The sequence below is a fragment of the Carassius auratus genome, chromosome 31, assembly GCF_003368295.1.
Source record: "Carassius auratus strain Wakin chromosome 31, ASM336829v1, whole genome shotgun sequence".
NCBI classification, from domain to species: Eukaryota; Metazoa; Chordata; class Actinopteri; order Cypriniformes; family Cyprinidae; genus Carassius; species Carassius auratus.
The window spans coordinates 19,754,123-19,773,378 of record NC_039273.1 but is presented as its reverse complement, the minus strand read 5'-3'; the positions used below and the strand labels follow the sequence as shown (position 1 = coordinate 19,773,378).

Sequence of the window (19,256 nt, the reverse complement as noted above, 5' to 3'; positions counted from 1 at the left end):
CTTGTACAATTGACCATGACATCCTCACCTTATCTTATTCCAGAAAAGTCACCCACCCAATGCTGAATAGAGTTGTACAGCTGCACCTTACATAATGAATATTGGGGTCGAGGGGAGGGGGCGAGTCTGGACTAAATCAGCACCCTGATAAAGATAAAGACTGGCACAAAGTATTATATGTATTTTGAAAATACAAAAACACTAATCTTAAATGTATTTAAATACAAATTACATTAGATTTTTGCGAAAAGCTTTAAAATACAAAATAGTATTTTGTTTTTTAAATATGTATTTTAAATACAGTACATGTATCTGAAACACTGCCCGTACATTATGGGAAAATATTCTTCTTGCAATAACTTTTGTAACAGGTTTGAATTGTTGAGCTTTATGAATGCAGCAAAACAATTGGCCTATATGTAGAGCAAGAGAAAGAGTAAAAAATATTTATTGCTTCAACATAATCAACTGAAATTGCACACTCTTTGAAAATGTTTTAAATATAACCTCTCAATATGAAAACATGTTTGTCATTTTCATGGTTGAGCCAAACCTGGCCTTCCATTAATTCATCCGTTTAGTGTTTCCATCCAGTATATATTCACAAAGCATAGTTCGGCCTTCATTGATTTCCGGTAATCTACATTTTGCCATTTGGCTTGTCAGCAGCCAACCTTGGTATGTGTGTGCATGTGTGTGTTTGTGAGAGCAGTTTTCTGTCCTTTATATGATATTGAAAAGTCCCATCTCTCTGATGACTGTGGCATCCTTTATGTGCCAGCAGTAGAAATTCTGCACTCGTCAAAAGCATTTTAGCTCACTCTCTCAATGAACTGATCGAGAAGAGGATACGGGCTGCCACCCACCCTACATGTCCACACAGACGCCAACAACATGATATAAAACAGCTGGTCATGTAAAAGCAAACACTTGTTTCATTAATCACATGGCCTCTCTCATTAACATTTCATATGACACATTTACAGTTTCTCATTTATGAACACAACACACAATTATTTTATTTTATTTTTTTGAGAAAAACGTTATTTTTTTTAAAACTGCATGATCTTTCGAACTTTGCTATGAAATGCATACAGCCCCACTGAACACTCATTACACACTGAGATTAAAATTAATAGATCATTGCCCCTTGTATCATATTTTTTGAACAATGTCTAATCAACTTTGTAACATGCAGTCTACACTGATTGCAGACATATTCAGGTAAAATGATTAAGAAGATTTTAAGCAATTCCTGAATACAGTTTTGGGTGTGTTGATAACATTCTTTTAGCAAAATTAAGCCTTGGAAAATGTAAACGAACAAACACATGAATGAAAAGTAAAAAAAAAAAAAAAAAAAAATCAAATAGCATACAGAAAGTAAGGAAAACTGATTCTGTAGTGTAACATGGCTTTTTTTTTATTATGTCATATAATTTCCACGGCAACGTTCTCACTTATAGTCTATGTTTCTCACATGCATATTTCTAATATTTCAGTCTTTCGGACCCTCATAGGCATACATCTGCCACTTTTCAATACTATGGTCTGTAAAACTCTGTGGTCTGTTAGAGTGCACTTAAATCTGGTACTCTTACAATTCCTTCAGCTAAACTGTTAACTAAATCCTAACTTTTTATCAGCTAAGCAACATAAGTTATAAAAGTTATTTTAAAGTGTTACCTAAGAAAAAGTACTTTTTATATGCTATGGGTCCGTGGGTTGGTTGAGAGTCTGGGTGAGATCTTAGCTGCTTTTTTTTAGGAAACAGAAACACAGCGCAAACAATTAAGTTGACAATACATTGCGATCTTGTACATTGCCTTTCGCTTTGAGTCATGAACATTACTCGCCCCCAGTGGCGGTTCTACATTGAAATACACCCTGGGCGAGACCCCTTTCGAGCGCCCCCCTCGCTCATCCTGACCAGTGGCAGAGGATGCTCCAAAATATTTTAGAAGTGCCCCTGAAATTGCAATTTAACTGCATTTGAAATCAAAAGACCATAGGATAATGTTTTATAAAGCTAAAACAGCCTAGGGTCAAATTAACTCAAAACATAATAGAAGGGTTACATAAACATGCTCTCACACACTAAATGTCTGTCATTACACGCTATATCCTCCTAGACCCGGAAAATAAAAACATTTATTTATTTCATTTTTTTCCCCATGTCATCAAATTTTTTAGAGCATAGAAACAAATAGTAAAAAAAATACATTGAAAAATTATATTTTATTCACGTTATGCTATGGTCACTGGGACTCAGTTGTTTAAAAAAATAAAATGACTTTAAATTATATGTATAGGCAAAAACAAAAACTTTTTGGGTTTCAGGATATTTTTCAACCAAAATTAGTATATCAATCTAACTTTCATGGAGGTGCCATTAGGTTACTGCCTCAAATTATACGCATGACACACTTTTAGTTATGACTTGTAAAACTATACTTAGGAAACAATACTTAGCATACTGTGTAGCAAATAAAATGCCGTTGGTTATTTACAGGGCCTAATGTTAAACCAACTGATGGAAATGATAACTGAACTTTTAACAATTTTATTGCAAAGCACAATATTATAAATGAGATCTCGCGATTGAGTTGAAACCAAATTATTGTTGTATAAGCATAGCAAGCATCATAGCAAAAAGGTTAACAAAGAGTTATACCCACCAGCAATTAACATTAGCCCTTCATTCATGAAATGGATACTGTAATCATACAGAGACAATAGTTGCATACCTTTATCTTTTGCTCGTTTCTCCTCTTCTTCTTTTCTTTTTTTTCGAAATTGGGCACCTGGCTTTGACCTTTTCTTCTCCACCTCTGTTTATTTGGCACTCGACAATCAACAGATTTCCCATCCCCCCAACTGTCACTCAGGACCAGAAGTCAAGACTAAACCAATTCACCTTGATGACCGCATAATCGTCTTGTATTACCTAGTTTCATTTGCAGGAACTATAGGCCTGTATTATAACATTATGAATGAAATGTGGGTTATTTGGAAGAAAGTCGAGGTGTGTGACTGACTTTAGCCTATTATTAATTATATTACTAGTGTGGATCCCCCGTCCCCGTCCACCCCTGCCCTGTCCGTTCCATTTGAGAGAGACCCAGAGGTGAAATGTCGCACGCGCCTCTCGCCCCACTCACTTACATTTCTCTCACAACACAAAGCTACAGTGGATATTTTCAGCAAGCAGGGGCGCCGGCAGCTGCAGGGAGCGCCAATTTGCCAATTCCACACACAGTGAAATGATATAAATGACGAAAAACCGCTTCGCGACAAAGAGGATTTTTTGTTTATCTGCTCGTGCTGCCGCCCCCAATGTGTCACGAAAAAATGACGCCCCGGGCGGCTGCCCGGTTCGCCCGTGCCTAAAACCGCTACTGCTCGCCCCGGGCAGTTCAGCCCTGGCAGCGGTGACGTCATCGAGCACTGGGTTGAGCAGCAGAGAGAGAGCGAGAGCTCTAGAGCGCTGCGGCGGAGCTCATACTCATAGGGCCTGCGAACGAAGCACTGGGAGGACAACTAAGAGCACGCTGAACGGGATATCCCATCTCTTCTACATGCACCAACGCCGAGGCTAATAGGGATAAAGGCCGTTTCCATCCGTATTCCTTCTTTTCCCCCAAACTGTCGAGAGGCAACCTGTAAAGGTAAGCAACAGCGAGCTCGTAAACTTGGTGCCCATGCTTGTGTGGAAGCTTCACGGGAGGTGTATTCGGTGTTTCGTGGTTCACTAATAGACGTTTCGAGAGAAAGTCTAACTGAAAAGCGAAAGCCTTTTTAAATCGCTTATAACCTCGCATAAGACTCGTGAAGTCACACACAGTGATTCTGTCTCTTAAATGTGCTGCTGGTTAAATATTGAATGAAGCGTTTGTGTTTCCACACCAATACAAGCAGCGTAGGCAATAAGAGTCGAGTCTTCGAATCTTTCTTTGCGAATCATAACGCAGAGCTGTTGTTATGGTACCGAAACCAGCTGACTTTAAACTATATTGTTATTGTTTGTTTTTCTGTGTCACTGTGCAACACCACATGGCACAGTTGCAATTATTATTATTATTTATTCCAATTAAATAAAGTGCATTTTTATTAGGAGCATTTTTTTAAAATGTGGACAGTACTACGATATTTATTTACTTATAACCAGGCAGGCCTGATAATAAACAAATACATTATCATAAGTATCTCAATGTTTTGGCTTAACATTTTTGGTTATAAATGTTGCATTTTCAACCTGGCCTAAACTATTAAAATTCAATGTATTTACCCTTCAAAAAAGATGTATTTAAGCTGTAAATGTCAAGCTTTTCGTCTTAAAATAATTATAAAAAACATTTACAAATAATTCATGCTTAACAGGAACTGTTAACCCCAAAACAAAAATTCTGTTGTTGTTTTCACCATTATTTCAAACCTGTTTGCATTTCCTTCTGTGGAACATAAAGATGACACACTGGGTGTAAATGATGACTTAAGTGTTTGGGTGAATGGCTGTTATGTCTAAAGTCAAACTATTCATTTAAACTACACAGTAAGATATTAAAATAATTTACCTCAAACACTATTGTTTCCTGTCGATCACACCGTTGTGCTAATGCTGTTGCCTGCATGGTGGTGGTGTAGTTTAGAGATTAACCAAAAGTTATTGATCAATAGACCTATGTAGAAAATTTGTCAATATTGGATTTGTAGAATCGGTTCATAATCTCTGTCTGTCTTTGTCTTCAGTGTCTGTTACTCCTCCTTCTACTCTCCTGTGGTATTTCTGTGGAAAGGGAGCATCCCTGGCTCTTTCTGCAGCATTCTAGACAGTGTGCATGCCAGAGATAACAGAATTGGACCATTTTCTAAATCCTGCAATTCTTTCATTTGCTAAGAACAGGTCAAGCATAATGAACTGGCACTGTTTCCCTTTGCAGTTTCATTTGTGTGCTCCGCTGCAGTTGATAGTGGAAATCGGGTTGGTTAGACATGCATTATGTCAATATCATATGGTGAGTGTGCTAAATTGGTCAACTACGTCTTTTTAGGGAATCAGATTTACCTTCTCTCACATGACATCAGAGTCAGAAACCATATAGGATACTGCAAGCCCTCTCAAAGTGAGATGAGATGTATGTATTTAAATTCATTCAGATGTGTAAAATGTCATAGTTTAAAGGGCTTCCCATGTATTAGAGAAGTGTTTTTTTATTTTTTATTTTTTTTTGAGATCCCTTAGGCTCCTAGCAGTATAATTAATAATGGTACATTTACCCTGTAAAGCATAACATATGAAATGATAAAAAAGTATTATTATTTATATGTGTGTGTATATATGTATATATATATATATATATATATATATATATATATACACACACACACACACACACACACACACACACACACAGTACAGACCAAAAGTTTGGACACACCTTCTCATTCAAAGAGTTTTCTTTATTTTCATGACTATGAAAATTGTAGAGTTTTCTCCATAGTGTGAGCACTAAACGGCGGTGTGAGATGAGATTCAGTGATTACACAAATGACTCTGCAATTTTAAATTAGTTTAAAGCCAAACAGGAGAAACACTGTGTGGAACGAAACAGTTAGAAGGCTCTTCAATCTACACATCACCATCATTTACCATGGATTAACACTCTTATTGCAGCATGGTATTGTGGCAGAAATGAGATATATCAGTGAAAATAGGCAAAGCGATAGATGTTATTTATGCTGTTTATGCAAATAGTGATAGAGGCTATTTACACTAAGTGTAAATAGCAATTAGATGCTATTTACACCGAAAAGAGCATATTCTCTTAACGATAGAAGCTATTTACACTAAGTGCAAATAGCTGTATTTTTAAGGGATATTCTATTTACACTAAGTGCAAATAGTGATGGATGCTATTTGCTTTGTTAAAATAGCAGGGTTTTCTGAGTAATGGTATATAATTATAGTATGTATTTGTGATTTAAGCTATAGCATGTGTGCATTTATACTGAATGTTTTTAGACAGTTGTTTTTATATTTTTACTATGGTATTGAAGTGCTATATTTGTGGTTTAAGTGTGTTGATCATTATTTAAATGTATGCTACCATGGGAGACCAATGCTTAAAGCTGCAGTAGGTAACTTTTGTAAATATATATATTTTTACATATTTGTTAAACCTGTTATTATGTCCTGACAGTAGAATATGAGACAGATAATCTGTGAAAAAAATCAAGCTCCTCTGGCTCCTCCCAGTGCTCCTATTGCCATTTGCAGTTACGGACCGCTCCCGGTAAGAAATCAACCAATCAGAGCTGTGGTCCGTAACTTTGTTTGTGTTCAAAATGCAGAAAAATGTATATAATAAGCGAGTACACCATGAATCCATTTTCCAAACCGTGTTTGTGGCTTGTCCTGAATCACTAGGGTGCACCTATAATAATTGTTTATATTCGGACTATTTTATATTGCTTCGGGGGTACCGCGGCGGAGTAACCCAGTACCTTTGTGATTCTTCATTGACATAAACAGAGAGAAGTAGCTCCGGCTACGATGTTCTTCCGCAAGACGCAAGCAGTTCTGTTTATTTACCGCTAGAGCGTCAAAAGTTCCCTACCGCAGCTTTAATTAAAAAAAAAACACAAAAAAACCCACATAAAAACAAAAATAAATGGTTGCTACAATTTTAACAGATGTTACTGATTTTGATAATGAACGAAAATGTACCTCTCTATCCTAACTCAAGTTGCTATCAAATGTGCATTTCTAAGAGACAAAAAGTTATATTATTATTATTATTATCAGGCAATCCAAACCTGTTTTTTGATTTGAAATATCACTCACAAGCAGAAATTAAGGTCCTGTCCACACGAATGCAGTTATTTTTTTAAACTGCAGCTTTTAAAAAAAAAAAATTAATTTGTCTGTTCGTCCACACGCAAACGCAGCACCAGATCACTGAAACTTAAAATATTTGAAAACTACTGCCAGGGTGAGGATTTTCAAAAATTTCTGGTTGTAGTTATATTGTGTAAACATTGAAACTGGAGTTTTTGGCTTGTGACGTCGGTGCATGCACTGTTATCTCCACCTAGTGGAAACTTTTTCTGGCTTCTGATTGACCGACATGTCTTTACGGTTGAGATTATATCACCACCTGTTGGTTTGGCATGCTCTTCACAGTGCTTCACAGCATGCATTTGCTTTTTAATGTGGACAGAGTTTTTTTTTAAATGGAACAAAGAAAAACTCATACCCATGTAAGTGTGGACATTGGCTTAAGAAATAAATTTTTCTATTTAGATATTTATTTTGTCAGATTTAAATTTGAAAGAAAGAAAGATTTGACATTCATTGTGTCATTCAATTGATATCGATTTGAGACCCATATGCACCAATTTAAATATTGTAGTCATTGTCAGGATCTCCTTCGGTCAAAAGAGTATGTGAAAATGCTCTCCTGATGTGCTTATGTTTTTTTTTTGTTTCTGTAGGGGTCAAGCTCTGCCAAAAATAACATCCTCTCTCCAGGTTTGAACTCTGGAATCTTGCCCCATTGGGAGTTTAATTGCTGATCAGCATTTCAGCACCTTATTGATCTCAGATTGATCTCAAAGCCTTAATGACCTTTTTGAGCAGTTATGATGGTTTAATCCCTGAGAATTTTTGACCTGGAATAAATTACTTATTGCAGAAGAAAATGTATAATATCAAGGTGTTTAGTGTACATTGTAAACTATACATTTTGTCATCATCAAGAATTTTTTTTTTTCTTTACTGGCTTATCCTTTCCCCCATGCAGCACAGGAACAGGGCAATTTGCAGCTCAGTGTGGATGATGCACATTTTATTAACACTCTGGGGAAATGTAGCATTTTAATATTTCATCAGTGCACAGCTTGTCATCGGTGCCAGGATAAAGTATGAAGCACTCCAAAAATAGGCTCTGTTAAAAGTTACCATGAGGAGGACAAGTTTCCTTGTTTCTGATTCTCATTATTACAATTCTGGATCTCCAGAATAAGCCCCTGCTAAGCTCTGATTTCAGTAAAGACCTTGAGAAAGGTACTAAATTTGGGCACGTTTTGTGCCGTTCAAAATATTAGACAGTATTAAGGAAACAAAGGAGGAAAAGATTGTTGATGCACTTTTTCTGATTTTAGACAGTCATCTTATGCTAATGTTAAATCTTCGACTGCTTAATGTTGCAGAAACTTTGTGTTGTGTGTGTGTATGTATGTGTGGTGTGGTGTGTGTGTTCTGACTTCATGTAATTTGCATGATCCTCCTTTGTTTCAACATGTCTAGTCTCAGCCTCAGATGTCATGCCCATGGACCGTTGGCTTAACGTCTGATGCATATGGGACACTAAAGTGGAAACACTTCAGGAATGTCGAAGTCGTTATCGAATTGGTTGAATGCTACAGGATTTCCGAGAGACGTGTGTGTTGCATTCTTTAACGTTCCACATGGAAACAAAGATACCGTAGCACCAAACCCCCTCACAAAAGAAGAAGGCCATCGTGTGACGAGTGCTTAACGCTGGATTTTCAAAAGTGTGAAATATTTAAAGTTTGCGGCATATAATCTTTAAAATACGTCCAAGAGTTTTACACACCAGTCTGTTATTGTGGCAACATTTCCACACCTTGAAACGTGATGATGAACGGAACTAACTGTGATTGGTTGTCGGACATGACCAATGAAAGCTGCTATGAATTCCAGACCTTCAGTCTGAAGCGAGACTACACCATGATTTTCTCTAAAAACAATCATAATTGTTGTGGTTCCACAAGCATCACGCGTGTTTGTCATTGATGTGAGGAAGTGGTACTATTCTCTACAAATGATAGGATTTATGTGAGATTTTAAATCTTAGCTAGAGACATACATGTATTTCCCAGAATCATAACCAGATGTGCTGTATAGTTTTCATATGTCAGTCCTTGACACTGTTATTGAGTCTTGAACCAACTTTTGAATCTTGATGTCCAATTTCTGAGAGCATGCCTGTCGGTGTCCTCGGTATCTAAATGGCAGTTTATACTATACTGAATTTCAAAGTTGTCTGTTTTGTCATTTGGGTTTGTTTCCCATGAGTTCAAATGGTGTGTGGTGCATCAGTGTACAGGAACAACAGTTTATCCAGCCTGACAGCATGCAGTGTAAGCTGAATAAATTGATTGATTAAAGTAGACATTAATAGAACTGTGTTTGTGAGTGAAATGTGGCTACTCTTGTCCTAGCTGTCAGTTTTTCTTGTAACAACAACTTGGATGATGTGTCTAGTTTAATAGACAAGACATAATCTGATGGTGATCACATTTACCATTTCTCCTATTTCATAATAAGCTGTTAGGAAGAAGACCGACTACTGCAGAGGTATGTCTGAGGTCAGAAAAGTTACAGTCTCAGCCTGTGAGAGACTATTTTTTTCATTGCATTACTTGTTTACCTCTATTTTCCATCTCTTGTATGTTCAGGACATTTACAGTGTTGCTTTTTTATCATTTAGTATATAACAACAACAAATGTAAAAAGTCACGGGAACAAATTGTACCATCATTGGTCTAAATGATTGTGCACTGTTAATCAATTAAACCAAACTAGATGTGAAAATACCCTCATTTGGAAAGGTTCATCAATCCTCTTTTTCCGTACAGTTTACATGACATCAATTTTTTTTTTTAGCTTAATGCTTGAAGGCTTAATGAGAATTACTCTAAAATATAGGCTAGAGTTCCATCCTGAATTATTTCGACTTGCAGAACTTTTTTTTTTTTTTTTTTTTTTTTTTTTTTTTTTTTTTAAATCTAAGATACATTTTCATCATCCTTCTGTTGCATTTTAGAGATGTCACAGCTCAGTTAACCTGTATTGCAGCTGGGTGTTGCCAATCTAGAAATGTGTTTGTGTGACCACTCAGCCACAGATGGCTCAGAATAAAATAAGGCTTTCTTTCAGATATGAGAAAAGCAAGATAGACACATGAGCAAAGAGGTTGAAAAAGAGTTCCTGTCTGACCATAAAACGGCTTGTCAAACAAAATTACAGCTTGTCTACTTGACTGCCTCTCTCACTCTTTCCCCACTCCCTCGTGGGTGTGAAGTGTTGGCAGGCTGCTAACTCTTTAAATGACTTAATTAAGTAAGATAACCTTGGCTGCTTTCAGTGAAACAGACAAGGGCCTTATTTTCAGTTACATATGTATCTCATCCTTCTTGGTAAAGTTTGATAATGTAGGGGCCTGATCTGACATAATGATGCTATAATTTTAATGGTGGATCTCCTGGAACACTGAAAGAAATAAAAAGAGGAGGTTTAAACAGAAGACCGTTTTGAAAGTATTTATCAAGCTTAAATATGTAAAAAATATATATATCTTTAAAGACATTATCTCTGAGTGTTGATACTGTATAGTATTTACACTGTTGTGGTTAATATTTACAGGGTGTCTGAAGAATCTGTTTTTGAGGAATGTGTGAAATAAATTGTGTCCTCCTGACTGTAGCACCAGTTCAGACTATACAATACGTGGTGCAAAAGCCTCATTAGTCCCTAACCAAATAATTATGACCATTTTCATTTAATTGAGCCCCTTTTTTTGTAGATAATAATGGAGGATACGATTGCTGAGAAACGTTGTTTGTTTGTTTATAGAAGAGCTGGATTTAACACAAATAAAAAATATAAAAAATAATAAGATACTTGAGTACTCCCAAACATGAGTGGTTCATTATCCTTGCTAATAGTTAAAGAGTCGGACTTGCAACCCAAAGGTTGTGTGTTTGAGTCTAGGGTCCATCGGGGATTGTAGGTGGGTGGAGTGAATAATTAGTGCTTTCTTCCACCCTCAATATCATGACTGAGGTGAGACCCTTGAGCAGGGCATGAAACCCCCAACTGCTCACCAGGCGCCGCAGCAATATGGCTGCCCACTGCTCTGGGTTTGTGTATGATTACTACTGTATGTGTGCACATGAATGGGTTAAATGCAGAGCACAAATTCTGAGTATGGGTAACAGTACTTGAAGTGATGTTTCACTTCACTTTCAATTTTTTTTTTTTTTTTTACAGTAAAATTTTTAATATTTTCATATGTTAATGTCACAAATTCAGCCTCTGTGGCTCCCTCCGATCACCACCAGAGGGAGCCATCTCCGGAGTACTAACCGGTCTTCTTGGACTTCACTACCCACAATACACCATGCCTGAGACTGATCACCTGCACAGGTGTTTCCCATTGCCCGGCCTATTTAAACTTTACCTTCTATTTAAACTGTAAAAAATCTTGTTTTGTCATGCAGACATTTCTGAGCATTTTCTCTGTGTTTGATTACCTGTAGATTAACTGGACCTATTACTACCTGCCTATTCTGACCCTACCTGCCTTGTTTATTTATGCTATTGTCTGTCTGCCACCTGCCTCGACCCTCATCACAAACTCTGTTTATGAATCTGCCCAGCCTTCATTGTATCTAATGCCAGTTACTGATTTATGCCTGTATGACCTTGTGAACTAATAAATAAGCACATGGATCCTAACGCCACTGTCTCCTCGTTGCAGAAGACTTCACCAGAAATCGATCCAGCAGTTTTTTTATCACTTTATAGCAGAGGTATCTGCTCAAGCATCGGTTCTGGCTACACACCAACAACAACCAAACTGACTGACCTCACTAACCAAAGAAATGGTAATGGCCTTGCAAGCCTTTCGTCTTCAAGCACCCGAAGCTCACGCTCCTCCCCCGAGTCCAATGCCTCAAGCCACAGCTTCATCTACCTCCACCGCTAGCCCTCGTTTGGTGTTCCCAGAGAAGTTTGATGGCTCACCCTCGAAATGTAAGGGGTTTTTAAACCAATGTTCCATGTTTGTTCACCAACAACCCATGTTGTATCCCACAGACGAGGGTCGCATCCCATTTGTCTGTTCGCTTCTCCCTGGAAGGGTGTTGGAGTGGGCTACCGCGGTGTGGAGTGAGAATCATACATACTCTTCTCTTCCTTCTCAGCCTTCATCCATCGGTTTAAGGAAGTTTTTGAACATCCCGCTGGTGGAAAGGAGGCAGGTGAGCAGCTGTTATATCTATGCCATGGAAGGGGTTAGGCATCGGATTATGCTCTCTCTTTTCGCACACTCGCTGCACAAACAAGGTGGCCGGAGGATCCTCTCAAACTACACTTCCGCAGAGGTTGGAGCATGGAGTTACAGTCTGAATTAGCTTGTCGAGATGAGGGGAAATCCTTGGATCAATTCCTTGGGCTGGCGATCCGGATTGATAACCTACTTCGCTCTCGTCGTCAGACTTGGCTCTCTTCGGTTCTCGTTGGCACCACATCGCTACCTCCTGACATAAAGGAACCCATGCAAGTCAGCTTTACTCATCTCAGTTGAAAGGATAGAGAGAGACACATTTGCCAAAATCTGTTCCTATACTCTGGATTATCTGGACACATGAGACCCTTCTGTCCCACTTGTCCACCTCGCAATCCTACTGCGGTGAGTTCAAATCAGTTCTTAAAATGCTTTAGAAATTCCAGTCACCTTAAAGATCACTGGGACTATGGCTCTGATTGAGTCGGGGGGCTGCAGGAAATTTTGTTGATGCTAGTTTTGCAAGAACTCATAATATTCCTCTTGTTCCCGGTTTATCTCATTTGACAGTGGCAGCACTAAATGGCCGTCCGCTGGGCACCTGTAGATTCAATTCACCACCAAAGACATTAAATTAGCACTAGAGCTCTTCACACTGAATCTATCCGCCTTTTCGTATTTCAATCTCCATGAACCTTGGCTAGAGAAGCACAACCCCTCTATCTCATGGTCTGAGAGACAGATTACTTAGTGGTCAGAGTCCTGCAATCAGAATTGTCTCAACACTACTCCAGTCAGAAAGGGGAAGGATCTCACACCTGTATTTCAACTCCCTGCTGAATACCACAATCTCACCAAGGCCTTCAATAAGATCGAAGCTTTCCAACTACCTCCTCATAGAACAAGTGACTGTGCCATCGATCTCCAACCTGGTTCACATCCTCCCAAGGGAAGGGTTTTTCCCCTATCTCAACCTGAAGCTGAGGTTATGAAGTTATAGTCTCAGGAGCAGTTATATTATGGGGCAGCAGTGATGCTATGGTTAGAGAGATGGACTTGTAACCCGCAGGTCGCAGGTTCGAGTCCCGGTGCAGGCAGAAGTTGTAGGTAGGGGGTGAATTAACACTGCTCTTCCACCCTCAATAACCATGGCTGAAGTGCCCTTAAGCAAGGCACTGAACCCCAAGTTTCTCCCCGGATGCTGGGTATAGCTGCCCACTGCTCCGGTTGTGTGTTCAGTGTGTTCACTACTCACTGCTGTGTGTGTGCACTTGGAAGGGTTAAATGCAGAGCACCAATTCCGAGTATGAGTTACCATACTTGGCAAATGTCACAACTTTTTTCACTTTTATAAATTGAAGAGGAACTTTCCAAAGGTTTTATTAGACCATCCATGTTTGATTACCTGTTGAGTACCTGGACTGTTTACATTTCGTACGCGAGTTTAAAATATTCTAGCTGAGTCCACGGCATAAGTATTTTTTTTATATATATTTTTTTTTATTTCTTTTTTTAGGCGACCATTATTTTAGAATGTGCCTCCTAGGGGTGTCCATGGTTAACCGGTTAACCGATTAACCGTTAAAAATTGCGTAACCGAGTGAAACATTTTGCTCGGTTAAGTGACGTCAATGGCGTGCATTGAATTTAGTTGTAATACATTTTTGCACCACCAGAGCGCTCCCAGACATTTGTAATGTCCACAAGAAGAAGTAATTTTTCTAATATGAAGCGGGCAAAAAAAAGTACAGCGTTGGAGCACTTTAAAATTGAGAGTGACGGGGCAAAATGCAAGTATTGCAATACAGTGCTTAGATATACTTAAAGTAAAACCTCGTTGTTGTAATCTCAACAGCCAACACCCGGGCATCATTAGGACACACTGGATGCGTGGCGAAAGCATCTCAGCTGCGTGGCGTGTCTGTTTTTAATTTGGCTCCCATGTTAACAGGTTAGACTTCCAGACTGCCTGCGTGAGACGCGCGGCTCAGGCGCGGCTCGACGCCTGCATGCTAGAAATAGAACCGACGCCTTGTTGGAAGCGTTTCCAGGCAAAGTATAATAGGAAAATATGTTTATATGTCATTTTGTACACAAATACATATTAATTCAAGACATTTTGATATTTGAAAGTGTATAGGTTGACATAAATTCAGATATAAATGTAATTAAAATAAATAAATACTTATCGATTTTCAAATATTGTACCTGTCAAACAGTGATAGTCATAGCCTTAGCGAGGCGGCCGCGGAGTCTGCTCGTTATACATTTTAGGCTTATTCTCAAATTCAGATTGTGTTAATGGGCGGCATTATTAGGCAGTTTTAATAGGACAATTTGACCGGAGAGATTAAATTTTGTCGGACATTTCTTTTTTTTTTCGGCCAATGTCCGGAAATTACTATGGTTATAGTTACTATGGCACACTATGGTTAACCGAGTATTAACCGCTAAAGGCCTCGGTTAACGGTTAATGAAAAACTTGAAAAAACTAGGGCTGCACGGTTAATCAAATGGGATTCTCATGCGCATTTTGTTAGTATAGCTGGTTCTGTAATTAGCAGTAAATCATCATCACCTGCTTTCAGATGGAGCAGCATTTACTACAAAAAGCGTAGTTCACTTTACACAAAGTTACCAAAAAAGTAGGTGATTTTATTGCACGGTTATGAAATCGAAGAATTTGTCTGGATAATGATAGCTGTTTGCGTAACTTCTCAGTGAACTATGGCTCTGTGTAGTAAATGTTGTTCCATCTGAGAGCATGTGAAAATACCACATTTAATAACATGTTTTTACTTCAAATTCACTTCATAACATCAGTCGAGTGCTTAAAATAAATCCTTTTTGTGAGATGATGTGACTTCTTACACAGAACAAGGCACGTAACATATTTCATAGTATTCTAAGTGGTGATAACGGCACTATATGCTTGTGAAGTATTAGACTAGACTAGAGCAAAGAAGATTTCTTACCCTTTTGAATCTTCTCTTCCTTTCTGGATCTTATTTTAGGCAGCTGAATTTTTCATTAATTCACATTAAGGATTCATTAGATGTAAATTAGCAATCTTATTGCGAGTAATACATCTTTTCATCCATTTGTTCCATTTTGTTCATGCGTCACACTCATGCTTGCATGACTCATGCTGTGTGTACTGTATGGTGCCTTAAGGGCCGTTTCATAGTCAACGCGAGAAACGCGAGCGACACGCTCCCTTTCATAGTCTAAACAGTGAACACAAGCTTCACGGGCGATGCGTGTATGCAATACACTGCTCACACAACAGGGGTAGTAGAGTCGGATGATATTAGTAGAGTCGGGTCGCGTGATATTCAGATCACAATGACAACTGAAGAGGAGTGTATTCTGTTGCTGATGAACTATCATATAAATGTGTATGAATACGTATAAGTTTGCATCTGTTTTATTAACATCAACATTATTTGATTTTAACATTTTGGAATAATTTACTTATATAGCATACTTTTTTCATTCTCCCTGGTAAAGCTTTTTTTTAATTATTTAAAACCAAATTTAAAAACTAAAACAAATACTGAATGCTGATTAAGAAACATGTTATTGAATGTGTGTTGATTGTGTTGTTTGGATTGTAGAACTATGCAGTTGTTGCCTTTAATTTCATATGGTTACAGTTAATCTTTTAATTTAAGGTCAGTTCTATGTAGTTTCAACCCAATTCAAAAACAAAAGCTAAATGCTGATGTCTGTACCATCTATGTTTGTATTAAATGTAGTCTACTTACTGTGCAGTTACTGCTGTTAATTTCAGATGGTTACAGTTATTGTTTTCAATAGCCAAAAGCCAGTTTGGCCTATTGAATAACAAATAAACATCTTGTTTATGCACACTTTCCTTCTTTCTTGTTTGTTGCTTAAAGATAAACAAAAATCGGAAACCGGTATCGGAATCGGCCAGTTTGCTAGTAAAAAAATCGGTATCGGAATCGGCCAAGAAAAATCATGATCGTGCATCCCTAGTGAACACAATATAATTGAAATAATGTACAATACTTGCAATGTCACCCCCAACGACAACGCATAGTATTGCGTGAATCGGCGCGTCGCGTATATCAAAAACTAGGACGACACACTTGGCTACGCACCGACGCATAATGGCGGCCGAAGGCTAGTATCTCACCACCATTTAGAACATAATGTAATATTTTGCCAGTGTGAGTAAAAAGATCAATTTCAGCTTCAGAACAAACATGCTTAAACCTGTGCTTAACTTCTACTCTGAATTTCAGTATGACTTGCTCTTTTCAATTGTTCTGTTATTAGCTTTCTTGATAATGAAACCAAGTCTCTTTTCTGAACACACAGGAAACAGAGGAGTATTAGGAAACCTGCAAACCTTTTTTATCATCAGAATGTGTGTGCACATATAAGCACTAAACTAAAATGATTTGAGTGTGATGTTGAGCAGACAATCAATATGGAATCTAATGATATTTAATTGGCACTTTTCATGAATAGGATAAAGTAAAAAAAAATATCTTAATAAACTAAATGAATAATCATATTACCAAAATTTGAGACAGTTGGTTTTAAATACAGGTTTTCTATGAAGAAACATAATTAAATAGGATACATTTATGAAATAAAATAGTAAAACAGAATGTGTAACATGGTTGCCCAAAGCATAAATTAAATAGGATGGCTAAATCTGGCTAGCTACATTTGTGCCAAGTGACTGAAATACTGATAGGTTGAAAGCATTGAAAAATATTTCCCAGTTAAAGAAAATTCATCAGTTTTCTTTTTTGTCTTGTGGCCATTTTTCTTACACCAACTGGGTGACAGTGTTATCATGCGGTAATATGGCTGCACAAATGTGGGACAAGGAAACATATTGTGTTGTGTTTAACATTTCCATTAGCTCTCACTACACACACACATAGAGACAGAGACAGTCAGACAGACACACAGAATTTTTTGATTTTGCCTGGAATGCCTGAAAGAAAATTTACTTTTGACATTGGTTTAAGTGTTGCTTGTTTTTGTGTCTGTAGGTTTGGTACTGTACATCAGGTTGATTGAGAAAGATGTATTAAAGAATGTAAAAAGGATGTTTGTTGTCGAAAGCACCACTTTCGGTATCTGTTTGGATTATTTAAAAGCTCCAGGGCTTGAACTTGCTGTTTGGATGCAAATATTAGTGCATTAGCTCTCAGCTCAAGAAAGCAGCAAAAAGTGCAAAACCATTATTGAACATATTTTATTGATTTATTCTTTTACACATCATCTCCTTGTTGGCCTGTATATGGGCTAGTTGGGTGAAGATTGAGGAATTAAAAATTAGGTGCTGCTCTAAATATCAGCCCACAATTTGTTTGAATATCTGTCTGTCCTTCAACGTTTATGGTAAAAAATTGTTTTAGGAAGGTGGCATTGGCTGAAATGGATGGCCGTGTTTTGCTGTGGCCCTCTGACAGGCTTTAAAACGTATTATTCTCAGTCATCCCTCTGAGAGCTGTGACAACAGTCAAAACATCTCTGACTCACACACTTAGTCTTTACTCATGCAGATACTCAGATATTCTTAGGCCATGTGTCCTCCAAAGCATTTTTAGCCAGCAGAAAATGATCCCTGGCTGTTTACCACTATTATTTTAATACCAAATCCGAACTTTTTACCACTATTATTTTAATACCAAATCCGAACTTTGTTACTAAAAAATATTTTATATATATATATATATATATATATATATATATATATATATATATATATATATATAATTTTTATTTCTCTGCATAGTGAGTATCTCTATACACAGTAATACAATCTTTCATAGACATCGTTATTCATTTCTCTTTGGAGTGTTATAAGCTGTTGGTGCATAAAGAAGATCTGTAAAGTTGCAAAGACTAAAGTCTCAAATCCAAAGACATGTTCTTTATAAAAGTTAAGTCAACCACACCCAGCTAAAATGGCTCGTTCTAACACGCCCCCACATGTCTGCATCACAATGTGGGAAGATTTTCATAACACCGCCCAAATGTTCATTAAAAGAAAGAAGGCCTAACTTTTATCCTCTCTGTTCCCGCCGCTGTCATGTCGTGGAGTGGCTGTGTTTTTAGTTGTGAAAGCCTTCCAAAAGACGGCACGATTAGAAATCAGTGGTTAAGTTGTATTTCAACAATGTTCCAGAACAGTCCGACCCAAATATTCAGATATGTGCTGTGCATTTTATGGAAGATGAGGACTGTTTCCTGAACCAGGAGCCTGGAATGCGTCTGTGGCACCAGGCTGTTTCTATAAAGAAGGGCAGTTCAAATGTTGCAAGGACAGTCTGGCGCTTCTGACTCACAGCCTGTCAGTATGTTTTTTATATTTAAATAATTTGCCACTGATGGCTCAGATGCGAGTTTTGAGCAGTAGAGTAGGCTTGTTGTTTCTCAGATCACAAATGCAGACATGGTTTTATGTTTACACAGCACGATATGCAACGCAATGCGTATAAGACAGTAAGTCATTATAATTATGTCTAGGGCTGCTCCGATCACGATTGGCCGATCATTAATGCGCATCTCGTCAGTAAAGCCGGTTCTCTAATCAGCGGTAAATTCCATCAGGTGCGTGATTTCACATTGAGCAACTGTTACTACACAGAGCCGTTGTTAACTGAGAAGATGCGCAAATAAATGCTGAAAATGAACGTGGACCAGCAAATTACTAATAATAACTTTTCAAATACTGTTTTACTGGAAGCAAAAGATGCAGATCAAGTTTAGAGTAAACAAATATTGTGCTACTATCTGTAAAATGATTTTTTTCTTACAAACCTTTTCACTTTTTATAGTGAAGTATAAACCTGTTTTTCAACTCATTGTTGACGCAAAAACAGACAGGATTGTTTGTGGAGTGTAATAATATTTAAACTTCCTAATCATCGGGAAGAAGGAGACGGGAACCGGCGGACAATCAAAATGAAACTTTAATTACAAAGTAAACACTAAACAGCGCATCAGCCCCTCACATACGACTGAGGCGCACAAATAAAAAGCAAAACATAAAATAAAGCCCAGGCCTGGTCCTCTCTCGTCCTTCACTGTCGTCACTCCAGTTTTATATCCTTCCATCTCCTCTGTGGGACTTGAGACTGGTGGTGGGTCGCAGGTGTAGCTCATTTC

The 19,256-nt window shown here is 37.9% G+C and overlaps 1 protein-coding gene across 1 annotated transcript in view; it reads left to right on the top strand.

Annotated features, from left to right (window-relative positions):
• Positions 1-3,415: 3,415 nt before the first annotated feature.
• The window catches only part of LOC113050755 (cytoplasmic protein NCK2-like), a 45,719-nt gene continuing 29,878 nt past the window's right edge, over positions 3,416-19,256 (top strand). Inside the window, exon 1 of the mRNA XM_026214033.1 lies at positions 3,416-3,668. The gene's annotated coding sequence lies outside the window, so the exon portion shown is untranslated. The remainder of the gene's footprint in view (positions 3,669-19,256) is intronic.